This window comes from Danaus plexippus (assembly GCF_018135715.1).
Source record: "Danaus plexippus chromosome 29 unlocalized genomic scaffold, MEX_DaPlex mxdp_36, whole genome shotgun sequence".
Classification (NCBI taxonomy): Eukaryota; Metazoa; Arthropoda; class Insecta; order Lepidoptera; family Nymphalidae; genus Danaus; species Danaus plexippus.
In genome coordinates this window covers 1,431,986-1,446,606 of record NW_026869857.1, presented here as the reverse complement: position 1 = coordinate 1,446,606, position 14,621 = coordinate 1,431,986, and the positions used below count along the sequence as shown (strand labels likewise).

The 14,621-nt window shown below is 30.0% G+C and overlaps 1 protein-coding gene across 2 annotated transcripts in view; it reads left to right on the top strand.

Moving 5' to 3' along the window:
* The first annotated feature begins 161 nt into the window (after window positions 1-161).
* LOC116776741 (ATP-citrate synthase) overlaps window positions 162-14,621 on the top strand; it is a 33,995-nt gene continuing 19,535 nt past the window's right edge. Inside the window, exon 1 of one of the 2 annotated variants that reach the window (XM_061528906.1) lies at window positions 162-314. The gene's annotated coding sequence lies outside the window, so the exon portion shown is untranslated. Of the gene's footprint in view, window positions 315-8,795; window positions 8,944-14,621 lie in introns of those variants that run through there. The other variant, XM_061528905.1, reaches the window with a different exon arrangement.

The window sequence follows — 14,621 nt, the reverse complement described above, 5'->3', positions numbered from 1 at the left end:
AATTATTAAGTGTGTTCTTAATTTCATTGTTTTTGGACTCTAACTTCTGTATTATTGATGATCTATATTCTTACCATGTTTGTTTTTAGGGAGTTTTTAATTTTTAAAATAAATTACCTATGTCAATTTTGATTTGATTTTTGTTTCGGCAACACTTTCTAAATCTTGTAAAAGTCAATTGTCAATGAACAATCCAATTCGTAGTTTCGGTCGCATCGTATGATCGGGTACATATATTATTAAAATATACTTTAAAAAGATCATAATTTCTTGAAGCTTACCGTGTAAATTCCAAACAGGGGAGAAGTTTTTTGGTAAGTTATTTTGATACATCTGTTATAGGTTAAGTGATAGTAATCTATGGTTGCTTATATTGTCTGATACTTTAGACTGTTGGTTTACGCCGGTGAATAGTTGAAATAAAAAAAAAAGCGTCGAAGCTAGACTATTTGTTAAGATAACCTATTTATTTTATATTAGGAAAATATATTTAAATAAATAATTTATTTCTTACGTATTAATATAATAATAAATTCAACATCATTATAAATATATACATATATATAAAAAAAAAACATTAAGTTACTTCGTTTCGTCAGATCTACGACTATGATAGTAATATTTTTTCTTGTCTTTATTTATGTTCTTAAAGTATGCTAATATATTATGCTATGAAAAAATTAATAATCATTTTATTATTGTAATCATAAACATTTATGTTATTCCAAAGTATTTTTTTATTATTCAGTATTCAAATTTATCACTTAATAGAAAATATTAAAAAATTAATTTCGGTAGAATTATTTTTTAAATGTATTTTTTTTTTATTTCTACATATAACCTTGTGCTATAAGTTGATGTTTCCATTATAATTTTATCATCTTCTTTAGAAAATATAGTTTTTTATTTCTCTTCCACATTTTTTTTTATTCCACATTTTCTATATATTTATTACCATAGAGACAGTTTCATGCCATTTTAATTCTAATAAAAATAATTATACTATACAATGAAATGTTGCACAGTGTATTCTGCCAATGTAGGTCACAAAGGAGGTTGGCTATTTATATTAAAGATGCCAAAGATTTCTTATGAAGTAATATGATTTCGAATTACTTAATAATTTTGAATATTATATCCATCATGTTTTATACTATTAGTATTATTCACCATGCTCAACATATTTCTATATGCAAATATATATATATATATATATTTTCCTTATTGTTTAACTCGGACTACCTCTTAGTTTCCTTAAATCTAGGTTATTAAAGTTTCCCGTAATTATTAAGACTATACAATATTTTACCTCACTCTTTACTCACTTATTTGAGTATATATGTGTTGTAATGTTGTTATAGCAAAAATCCGTCTTATTCCGACCCAGTATCTATATAAAGTCTATATATGTCTTAACTTACTTAACAAAGTAGTTTATAATATTGAAGTATATTTAAAAAAAAAAATTCTACTGGCAAGTTCTTCGGATGAATTACCGGCAAATTCTCTCCTTAGAATATTTTATGCCTATGTACAATATCTAGATGTTTGTGTAACATAACATTTGACAAAAATGTTGAAAATGGATCAACATTCTGTTAGACTAAACATTTTGAAAATTTTCTTTAATACAGAATAATATTTCTAATACGGGTCATAATATTTCTTATAAGGGTCATAATATTTCTAATAAGGGTTATAAAACTTTTTAATAAGGGTTAATAATATTTATATTAAGCCTTAAGGGTTATAATATTTCTAATAAGAGTACAGTCATACAAAGTTATCTCATGATCACGCTAAAACAGTAAGTACCCGCTTAATGATGTCTTTTACTTCGTGCTACTGCGTATAAAGGAAGGAAAAACTCAAAACTATCTGTGTCTAGTTAGTGACTTGTAGTTATGTGAATTTCGTATTAATATAGGTCAACAACATACTTGGATATAACGCTAAAAGTTCTCACACTGAAGATGTTTATGTAACGAAGGTCGGCTTTTATTTTGAATATAAAATTTGTGTCTGTAATTTTACTAAAAAGGTTGTATAGCAAATTTATTTTTATATATATATATTTTATCTGTACAAATTGTAGTATTTAGGCTTATCTGTTTTGTCAAAACATGTGATGCTTGAGATTTTATTGTGCTTACATATGAATTAGGGTTTTTTTGTAGTTTATTAGTTTGCATTGTAATTATTTAAACTGAACGTAGATTTCATTTCCTATTTGATAAAAATAGAAACAATGATGGAGTGTCCACAATTATTTCTATGACACACTTCATGTCGAGGGTTTGACAGATGGTTCAGTATTCGTGCGTCATTAGAAACACATAAAATGGCGTTTAGGTTAATGTGAGACGTATTAGTTATTACGGATATTAAAAAACTATAATGTTAAAAACAAAAACAGCCGTGGCAACTATTGTTCTTCGTACAAGAGAATTGCTTAATTTTTGAAAGATATTTTTATCTTGTACAAGTCATTGCTGCGGCATATTAACTGTATTTGAGATATTTTATGAGTTTTAGTTTGATATCCGTCTATCAGATAATTATTTGGTGAGGATGTAATTACTGGGACAATGTGATTTCGATTGAAAAAAATATATTTTGAATTTTGAACTATTGTAGGTGTACCAACAAATATTTAGTCGAACTTTTGAACTCAGTTAAAAAGTAACTTGGTCACTCTTTACCTCACTGTCTATATGTGAGTGAAATCTGTATGGCCGTTGCACATAGTGACTGAACAAGCAGGCAAATAGATAAAATAATTTAAAATGTCACTTTTGATGTAGATAAAATATACGCTTTCATTTTATTTTATATACTGATAATTCGAATTTTAAAAAAGACATTGTAACTATGAGTATGTAAAAATATATGTAAAAATTTTTCTTATCGTAAATTATAATTAATTGAACAATTTAAATTGAAATAAAACTTAAAATATTTAAACCTTTGCCGTATATATCCATAAAAATCAGTTTTTTTTTTTTATAACTAACAAATTGTTAATTTAACTTTGCTTAAATATTTGTAATAAAAAATAAAATAAAGTGGCCATATAAAATGTTTATCGACAGAGTTTGTATATGTCACTTTGGCTGTAAGAAAATGTCGATTTAATAACATTTTCAAGTATGTAACTTATAGAAGTCACATAATGTATTATATATATATATATATATATATATATATATATATATATATAAGTGATTATTATTAAGGACCTTTGAGAACGAGAGCCATATAAGCTTCTAATCTCGAGAGTACTTTACTGAAATACTATACACTCAAAATTAATTGCGTTAAGCCATTCCGTATGATCATCAATAAGTACATGTATATTATATTAGCCGCGGCTCCGTCTGCCTAAAAACAAAACAATGAAAACACTTTCAAGCGCCGCGTGCACCTCGATTCCCACACGCGTGTGATGAGACTTAATTTCGGGATCGGGAAACGGAATAGTAATTAGTCTTAGGTTACTCCTCATTACATCAGCTACCTGCGAGCAAAAGTTTTTAGTTAGTTAAAACTTCTGTTACCACGAAGTGTCTAATACGAAGTAATTTCATCTCAATAGTTTTTTGACACCCTTGTTCTTTGAAGTCAGCGAGAGTATTTTTTTTTCAATTCATCCTCACCACGAGCTGGTATAGTCGAACTAAATGGGATCAGTTAGTAGTTATTAAAAAAATACTTCTAATAAGATATGAAAGGTATACAGCATAGGTTTGGAATATTTAAATTTTAAGTTTTCATTGTCACTCCATGTTGAGCGTTTGATTTCCTTCGTTTATAAAGTTACCTACGTATAAGTAGTATGTAATGATTAACGAATGAGTGACTGATTTACCAAGAAACTTCTCGTATGTTGTTTAACGCGAAGAACTCATAGTAGTGTTTTTATATACGAGTAAAAATATACTTTTTTGTCTTTCTGTACATAGCGATTCGTTTGCCATAAATTGTTTCATGACTAACGGATTTTATTTTTCTTATTAACATAGATTAAAAATTTGTTACAGATAATAAATAAAAATGTACAATTTTGTTATTATAAATTCGAATGTCTATTCAGAGCTTTATAAGTAAAATATTATGAATTTATTTCAATTGTTTAGTGTTAAATTTTTTTTTTACAGAACTCTGTACTTAAATGAGTTTGGTGACAACTATTATGTTTAATTTTATATAGATTTTTTTTTGTATTTTATTTATAAATATATCTATTCCATAATCCAATGGTCAATAGTGTAACGTATATGTATGTACAAATTTATAAATGACGTTTTTCCTTTTTTTTTTAAATATAATATAGATCCTTTCTGTAGAGTTACCCTAAATCGGATTAAACTATTTTTAATAATGATTTTGTTAGTCTTTTTAAAATTGCATTGATATTCGTTAAGAAAGTGATTTTTTATCCGATTCCGTCGAATGTCAATCATGACAATGACATTGACTTGACGTTTAAAATGGAGCGTGATTGACGAATGTTTTTCGGATACAAACGCGTGCGGAAGTCGTAATTAAAAAAATAATAATCAATACGAATACTTTCATAAAATATTCTAACATATTAAATTTGTAATTTAAGTTAGATCATTGTTTTTATGCAAGTTTGTTTGTGATATAAATGCTACATATATGTTAATATTTTCTAAATTTCAATCAACACGCTGATATCCCAGGGTCATTTGTCCGCGTTTCACCCTTGATCTCTCGATATGACGGCTTTTTCAATGTCGCTCCAATGACGCGCCGTCCTCTAGCCACAGAGGAGGTGCTTCCTGACTTATACTTGACCTCGACACCAGCTCGTTACTCTAGTTATAGCTTAATTTTTACGTGAAGCTGTTTTATTGTCTGTAGTTACACACACACACACACACACACACACACACACACACACACATACATACACACATACAAGTTTGAGATTCTATCGATTGTGTGTGTGTGTGTGTGTAGTTTTCATTGAGGAAGCTAACTTAGTTTTGTAGAACTTCTTTGATTTGTCAGATTACTCCGAGATGATACATGTCCGAGTTCTTCCCTACCAGGGGTTTCCATTATGAATGAATGTTTACTAATTACAGAAATTTTGAAGTTAATTATATATATATAATAAGATATAAGATTTTCTAGTATTCATTTAAATAAAACTAATATGTATTTTCGAATGTTACAAATTGAAATTTTCATCTCGTCTGCCCTTCACGGTGACTGAAAATTAAACGAAACGTCGGGAGTATGTAGTTAAAATAATAATAATAAAAAAAACGCGTAGTAATTTCGAAAATATTATTTTTTTATATATGTTTTTTAGATGTTATGTAGGTCGGACTTATCTTACCTTTCGACGTGAAAATCATCTCTACATCATTTGAGGTCCATTATGTGACCTCATGTCTGAACACGGGTTCCAAGAATGTCTCGTCTATTTTTAACCAGCAGCATTGATTAAAAAATAAATTTCACATAAAAAATATTTAAAAAAAAATTTTAAGAACGTCTTTACATATAAATAATATAAAAAAAAAATTTAAGAACGTCTTTACATATAAATAATATAAAAAAAAAATTAAATGAATTTGAAGAACGTCTTTGTAATGTGACTGATTTTTTTTTTTAATATATACTACTTATTTTATTTTAAGTTTTCAAGAACATTGGATTGTGTCACAGAGATCGTGACTGTTGATGGACGAGATGAAGTTCCGATTTTTGTTTTTTTTTTATCTAATTTTAATTCAATCGCTACAATTACTGACTATTCATTGTTTTTACAATGACTCCGATTAATTTTTATCTAATCGATCACAATGTTTTTGTAAAATATGTCGTAATATAAGCCAATGATTTGGGGAAGTAATCATGATTTTTTTAAATACATTCAGCGGCGTCTTAAGAAGCATTGAAATAGATTAAGGAGTTTTATAATTAAAATCGGTATACAAAGACATACATGCACGTGAACGTACGTTATCTTTTTGCTTATCATTCCTCTAATAATGTTAATATTATTAAATTAGTGAAAAATTTTATTTTCATTGACATTTCTAAAAATATTACTGGCTATAATTTTTTTTTTTTTGAAATAAATAATAGATTTTTGCATGATATTTTTTTGAAAAAAAATTAAACTTAAAGCTATATATATATATATATATATTAATTTCGAGTTTTTCGAGTTTGTCGAAAATTATTAAACTTATATTATGATAACTTTCAAATGGTACGCCCGATTTTAATGATTTAAAAAGAAATTTACAATTACTGATGTAGGTTTGAAAACGAAGTAATTATTTTGTTAAGACTTAATATCGTATCTATGTAAACAGTTTTCCAATAAACGCTTTAGGAATGCCAATTTTTAAAAGTTGTAAAATGGATATAGTATGTTATCCTTATGGTATAGACATATGTCACCGCGGGCTTTTCTGTAGACCTATATAAGATACACAATTCCACCATATATTATTTTGTTATATCTCAAAGACTTTAGGCAGCGTTTTCGTTAAAAGCTGTCAGACGGCTCATGTTTTTCTGACATCTTCAACAAATATAGTTACTGTACACACAAGTAAATACAAAAACTTAACAAATTACATACTAAAACCTTCCTCGAGAATCACGCTATCGAGTGCTGATAACTGTTTGATAATCGGTGCAGTAGTTTTTCCGTTTATCGCGAACAGACAGACAGACGCGGCGGGATACTATGTTTTATAATATGTATATTGTTTAATATAATCTATACTACATATAAATACATTTCTTTGTATTAGTTGTACGTAACTTCTTCAACCTTATGACGTGTTTTTACCCGATACGGGCGGTTTGGAGTATTTAAAATTTATATTCTTGTGTGTTATATTCTGTGTATATATTCGCTCGTCTTATAAAGAAGTCAATGATCAGCGACCTATCTCGTATTGTGTACTCATTGAATTAATTTTGTACGTATTTGTCAGACGGATGCAGTACAATCGGCTTCCTGCGGTTTCACTCGCTTAAATAAGTATCTTATTTTTAAAAACATAATCCCGACCTTTCCGTTACTTTGCAGCAACCGTGATCACGGGCAGACGAGATGTGAATAGTTTTAAGAAATAACGCGTATATAAAAAATATTAGTTTCATGCAAATGAATACAAGCAAAAGTTTTATAAAATCAATAATATTTTTGTCCGACCTTAAAATTATATTGACTTCCGAATTGTCTATTTCCGAACGTTGTTATCAGTGGGACGTTTTTTTTTCTTGAAAGCGATATAAAAATATAAAATTTGCGAATTATGTGGGTAGCTTTATAATTACTAAATAATAATTTTTGTAAATAAACATCAAGAAGTCTTATAACTAATGTATTTCCAAATTTTCGATCAATGTGAAAGAGTATGTATTGTAAACAATAGACACTATCGAAGAGAATTATATAAAAATATATAATATAGTATATGTATGTCCAATTTTTTTTTCCCCAAGAAGTCATTTCGACGGCAAGCGAAGCCCCAGCAACGAGCTAGTTTAAACATATCTTCACATTATAGCGACCTTTCGAACACGTCAAAGTCACACTTGAGTCTTGACACGGAAATGCGCGGGAATAATGTAAACAGCTTTCTAGACAAGGAGGTTGAGTATGTATATGAAGTTATATTTAGATTTTAATATATATATATGTATATGGAAAAATGTATTAGTTAGTTTGATCATATTAAGTTTGGCAATTATTGATTAGTTTGGAATAATAAGATTGGTTATTTAATTTGTTTTTAGTCGAAAATTCATATTAGGGAGTGGTCTCAGACTAGTAAAATATATATTGTATGTTATCGTATTTTTTTTATCTTACATCTACTTCTAACAGAAATCTTTGCAATCTGTACGTTTTCGTGGATTGAAAAATACGTAGGCATTCCTGTTTAAGACAATTGAGTCAACGTGTGTATTTGTCTTATTTATATATAACACACATCAATAATTTGATATATGTAACATACTGTAGCTTTAGTATGTGTTAAAATTGACAGTTTGTTTACGTTAACACTGACAGTTTGATCGTTTTTTTTTTTTTTAATTAATAAAGCGTCAGGTACTCCTCTGACAGACGCATTTTCATTATATAATACTGTCTGCTATGAACGTAACATGTATTAAAGGTCATTTCGTAATCAGCACTGTATTTGATATAAATATAAAATGTTTAGTATCGAATAAAATATTGCAAAATAAATATGTATAAAAAATTATAATATATATGTTACTTATTAATGTATTTGTATGACTTTAATAAATATCGTTATATTTCGTTTTAATAATTAATATTATGTAACGATATAAAATTTTACGATCATAATTCCTAAGTTCAAAAACGACTACATCCTTACTGCAAGTTCGCATCATCGAAACTACATATTTCAGTTGTCTCATTCATAAATACTCGCACAGGATTGCGTTAACGGAGGTATAAAATTTATGAGAAACTAACAAACTGTCAGTCTGGTAGTAGAAGTTAAATCGGACAGAATAGAAAATCGGTTGGAATTTATTGAGCTTCCTTTATAGAAGTAATAATTCAACAGTATCAAAAATATTTAAAACCCGAAATTATAATTACTATCAAAAAAATGGTATAACATCGGATTAATTTTCAATATAGAAAAAATCTTCAATACTTACAATAAAAAATCCTTTTTTTTTAATCAATAAATAATCGAAGGTCGATGTTATAAATCCAATGTCCTATTCGATATTTGTAATGTAACGGTAAATCACGTGAAACGGAACGCGTCCGCGCTACGTGTTGTAATAAATTTATAATATACGAAACAGTTGCTCGCCAACGCCAGCGGCTGACGGACGTGTCTCGTGTTGTGATAAAACTATATTGGATTTTCATTTCCTGTGGAACTTCGATAAGTGAGTGCTTTCATTTGATTACAAAACCGGAACACTTATTACACACGATCCGTATATAAAATTGTTAATATTTAACACATAACTTTGGTTACTGTCGTCTGATTAATAAAAAAAAGTTACAGCGTACACTGACATTTGAATATATGCAAATGTATTTTTACAATAATTCCTGTAATATATAATGTAGCTCGTACGCAAATCGCTCGCACGAATAACATTAATTTTAACAGGCAACACAACTGTGAACCAAACCGGTAATACGTCGCTCGTATGGGCCAAGTTAAAATATTTTTGGACAATCATTAGAGTAAACATAGGAAAGAATCGTACGTGCAATATTTGATTTGGGTACTGGATTTTTTGACAGTTGCCATAGCAACGGCGGTCGCCATTACGCAATTTATCGTCATGTTTTAAGAGATATTTTTTTTTTTTACTATTTTTATTTTATTTTCCTTAAATTATAATAATGTTAAAAAGGTTTTATTTTTTTTTATTTAAAAGCATATACTGATAGCTCTGCCTCCGGTTATCGGCGTGTTATGAATAAACCGTTTGCTTTTCAGTGTTCAAACTTCGACAATGTGCGAAACTTCATTAAAATCAGTGTAGCCGTTCAGACTTTGGAACGTACCAGAAAGTTTGATATAGATAATGTTAGTTTAATATAATTTAACTTTGAGTGTATAGGATCGGTGTAGGCCAATTTTTCCTTATACGACACCATTAAGTTATTGAAGAGAATTTTTGTACTACCAAAGGCAATCGTTACGTGATAGTATTTTATAAAGAATTTTTTTAAGAAACTCTCTATGTATCGGTTAAATATTTTTTTAAGTGTCTTCAAGTAGGTGGTAAATTCATTACAATAAATCAATTTTATTCTGGTTTCCTCACATTTGAAATTATATATAAATATATATATATATATAAAATTAGTACAGTTGATAATCATATTGCTCAAGCATGTACGAGCTATAGTATATAATTAATTAAAATAAGTAATTAACAAATTAGCATCCGTTTATAATTACTTTTGATACATTTGTTGTGAATGTTTTTTTTCTTTTTAAACAACTTCAGTGTACCTCGTGTAACTCAGTCCCGAGACTAACTTCACGTTATTTATGAAATATTTTACTTTTATGACTCTAAACTCAATATGATTTCTTTGTCAATTTAACGGAAGTTAAATGTAAGGTTCAGTTTAATTAGTTAAAGTTATGTGGAGGATATTTGGAATTAATAATCGTATTTATGTATATTCTTAGTATAATAGCTAAATTTCTACAACATACTAAAAGACTTGGGTCTGTCCAGAACTAACAGTACATTCTTGGAATGTGCGTCGAAGGCAGCCCTAGTGGGTTCGTTTCAAATTTGGTTACGTAGAGAGGTGCTTGGACGGTGGAGGTGAGCGTTTGACGCGTTATATAGGGCCCCTTAAACCTACATCTGGGTCTAGTCTCAGGCCCTGTTGAAGCTCCTCTCCCTGCAACGACGGACCCGGCACCCTCATAGTGAATCCATGGAATGATGAGAAGTTTCGTCTCGTCTTTTTAACTAGTGGCTTAGTAACGTATAACTATATTCTCTAAGACCATGCGGTTATTTTTATACGATTAAATATTTTATTTGCTAAAAAAATATATATAACTATGTAAAATATTCTTGAATATTAAATAAAAGATACTCAAATAAAAAAAATATTAAATTAATTTATTTAAATATATAAAATTAATACGGAGTGACGGTGATTTACGCTCACCTATCAGTGAATAGTTTAGACGAACATTCTTACAGTTTGCGTTAAAATGATTTTATATTCTCTTTAGTCATATCAAAGCTAGATAACCCGCTACCATGAATTCGGTCCACGAAAAGATGAAACGCAGCCTCCGGATAAGATGGAACCTTGAGATTTTTTACAATTACAAACATATATAAAAATTAAAGCTATTATTTGTTTTACATTACAATATACATATACACATCTCGTCTGACCGTGATCACGATTGCTGTATAGTAACCGAAACGTCGGGGTATGTAGTTTTTGAAAAATAATAAAATACGAGTAGTAATCCGAAAATATTAGTTTCATTTAAATGAATACTCGCGAAAGGCTTAGATCTCATTAGAGATCTGTCTACACGTACATACATACAAACGTGCATTGTCCCTTATATTAGTGACCAGCTCGCCCTAATAGTACAGTTATATTTTATATAACTAACTAATACCCGCTGCTTCACTCGCGTTGGTCAATATGTTATCAAAGGTACAGTGTGTTAGGCAGTAAACATCACAGAGTACCTAACACATTATAAATATATAATTTTTATTGTATAAAAAGCTTTCATCGTTGATGAACAACGTAGGCCCAAAATTTAGTACATACATGATTTTTGGAAAAGAACTCAGTCTTTCACACTGGACGCAGATTAATTAAAAATAGCTAAGAACCAAATCAATAAATCTGGCTTTCAAATGAAAAAAATCCGTATCGGAATCGGTTAAGCCGTTTGAGAGTTACGATGTCACATACACACACGCACACAAACACACAGACGCACACAAATACACACACGCACACAAATACACACGCACTCGAACACACACACGCACACAAACATACATACACACACGCACACAAATACACACACACAAACACACACGCACACAAACACACACACGCATACAAATACACACACGCACACAAATACACACGCACTCAAACACACACGCACTCAAACACACACGCACTCAAACACACACGCACTCAAACACACACGCACTCAAACACACACACACTCAAATACACACACACTCAAACACACACACACTCAAACACACACACACTCAAACACACACACACTCAAACACACACACACACACACACACACACACACACACGCACAGAAATACACACACGCACACACTTACACACATATATATTACATATATGTATATTATTCGTATAAGTATAAGAAATTATTTTACCCTAATTTTTTTTTGTCAATCTAAGTTCAACGACCGACTGTCCTAAGTTATTAATATAACGGAATTCATATATATTTTCATTAAATGTTAAATACATTTTGGCTATGTATTAATATTATACTTCTATTGTTAGTATTATAAATGCCGACGCTCGCGTGGGTGTTTGTTGCTATAGCAAACAAAAACTACTTAACAGGTTTTGATGAAGCTTTGAAGTAATGTAGCTCAGACATAAAGATGGGACATAGAGACGAAACCTCTCAGCATTCCATGGATTAATCGTGCGGGTTCCGGGTCCATTGTGTTGCAGGGCGAGGAGCTTCAACAGTGCCTGGGATTTGCGGCCCAGGTGTAGGTTTAAAGAGCCCATGTCTTAAGCGCGTTAAACGCTCCAATTATTTATTATTTTTATTATGATTTATCCCGGGACTCCGTGTGGTTACGTCAGGATCGAGTCGCAACAGTCGTCTAGTGCATGACGTGTGACACACACCATACACGTCCCTTGCTGTTGGCCAACGCGTCTGTTCTTATAGTACTTTGTACATTTGTCTCTGAGCATGATTTAAAAGTAAACGCAGACGGATTCGCGGGTAAAAAGCTAGTGCTAAATATATTGATGTTTATGTTATTTTTTAACTATATTATACACATATAAGTATTAATTATTAATAATGACTTAACGAAATATATCCGAGTGGGATCGAAGGTCTTTTTAACTACCCTCAATTTAAATGTTTTACCAACCAAAAAAATATTTTTATTACGACAATTATTTAATGTCTCTTTTTAATGTTAGTTTATTATGCCAGTTGAAGTTATTTTTTATCTAAGTACCCACTATAAATATCGTCTAACTGACGATACTAAACACTTGATTGATCATTTCACTTTTAATACTGTAATATAAACGTTAGTGTTTAACATTCAGTGACACACACACATGGAGGAGTGTTCACGGATTGATGTATTATATGTGTGTGTGTGTGTTTTATATAATGTAAAGTAAGTCTCTTACATTTCATATAAAACACATCTTCGTGGGCTTCCTACAGTTACATTTTTAAAAACACACACTTATGTACAGTTTTATGTTCACTTTGTTTTCTCACATTTACTATAAATTTGATAATACTAAAACGCGGAACAGGTGACCGGTGTCAGCTAGTTTTTATTTATAGATTTGAATGTCGTTTTCTAGACTATAGTACCTGTCGCTGTAACATGTCCGGGGTCAAACCAGTGTCTCTCAAACCTTAGTACACTGCACTGGTAGCTGATACATTATAATGACATTTAGGAGAATACAGTTGTAGGTATGCTTGGCATCCTGACTTTAAATTACTATGAAATTACACGTAGAACCACATTGCTTTTTCTTAATGATCATATCAATTTTAATTAGAAATTCGAGATCGGCGTGAAGTAGTGTTTAGCGACTGCGTTCCGTGCAAGTGAGTGAGCCAGTTGCCTTTTCCCTGTACTGGTCTTTCCTCCTTTCTCAATTATAAGGGTCCCAACGTATCCGCAGCATCTCTTATGTTGCAGATGTCCGTGAACGACGGTGACTACCTTCCATCAAGTAAGCCGTCAACTCGTTGGCCATCTTTCTCATAAAAAAAAAAATAAGTACACTATAACCGCCTCGATATAATTGAATACAGCAATATTCTACTTCAGAACTACCGGTCTCCTCAACTATTGAGTCTTAAGTAACTTCGACTGATCTTTCAGTGTCTTAAATACCCAGCCGGCAACTAATTCAATCGAGGGTAGGTTATCAGGCGATAGGTGAAAAAAAAATTAATTTCTAAAAATACACATACACATATATATATATATATATATATATATTTATATTTAGTTATATGTATGTATATATTAAGGCAATTTTATTGTGTTTAGGCGAAACAAGAAATCAGTTTTCTTCCGTCGCCCTTATAAAGAACCTCGTTACATTATCTTTGATATCAGTAATGTACACCAGTGTGATACCACATTTATAATATATAAAAAAATTTAAAAATCGTATTGTTAGTTTGTATCAATCTAACAGTATTAGTCTGAACGCGTTTCACTTTATCAACGTGTACGTTGGAAAAAGCGAAAGTGGAAATATCTTGCGTTCGTTATTCAATAACAATAGCTACTTTTCAGACGTGTTTAGTTTACTTCAGATGTATGATTATTTTAATATCGCTTATGATGTAATTATTTAAATTATCTGTATTATAACATTATCTGCATGCGATTAACAAAATATTATACTTTTGGTAGTTTTGAAATTTTTTACGTAATTAACCATTGTGTTAATAGTGGACAGTCTAGCGCTTATAAGAGTTAAAAACGGATATCCATATTACATAATTGAACTTAAAATATAAATCATATTTTTGAGGGGTAAAAATTTAAATAAAAATGCTAGTACTAAAGTTATATATATGAGTGTTAAAAATCTTACTAATTATTATATAATAAGTCGCTGTATAAAATTTTTAAATAAATTTCAGTTAACCCAAATAGTTTGAATGTAAATGAAAAAACTATGAATCTATCACAATAGCGTACAGCGGTGACCTCCGACCCCCGCGTCGTCGCGTATATATTACCGATATACGCACGTAAAAACAACTAATACGTGGATTATTAAAAAAAAAAATACTCGGTTTTTTTTTTTA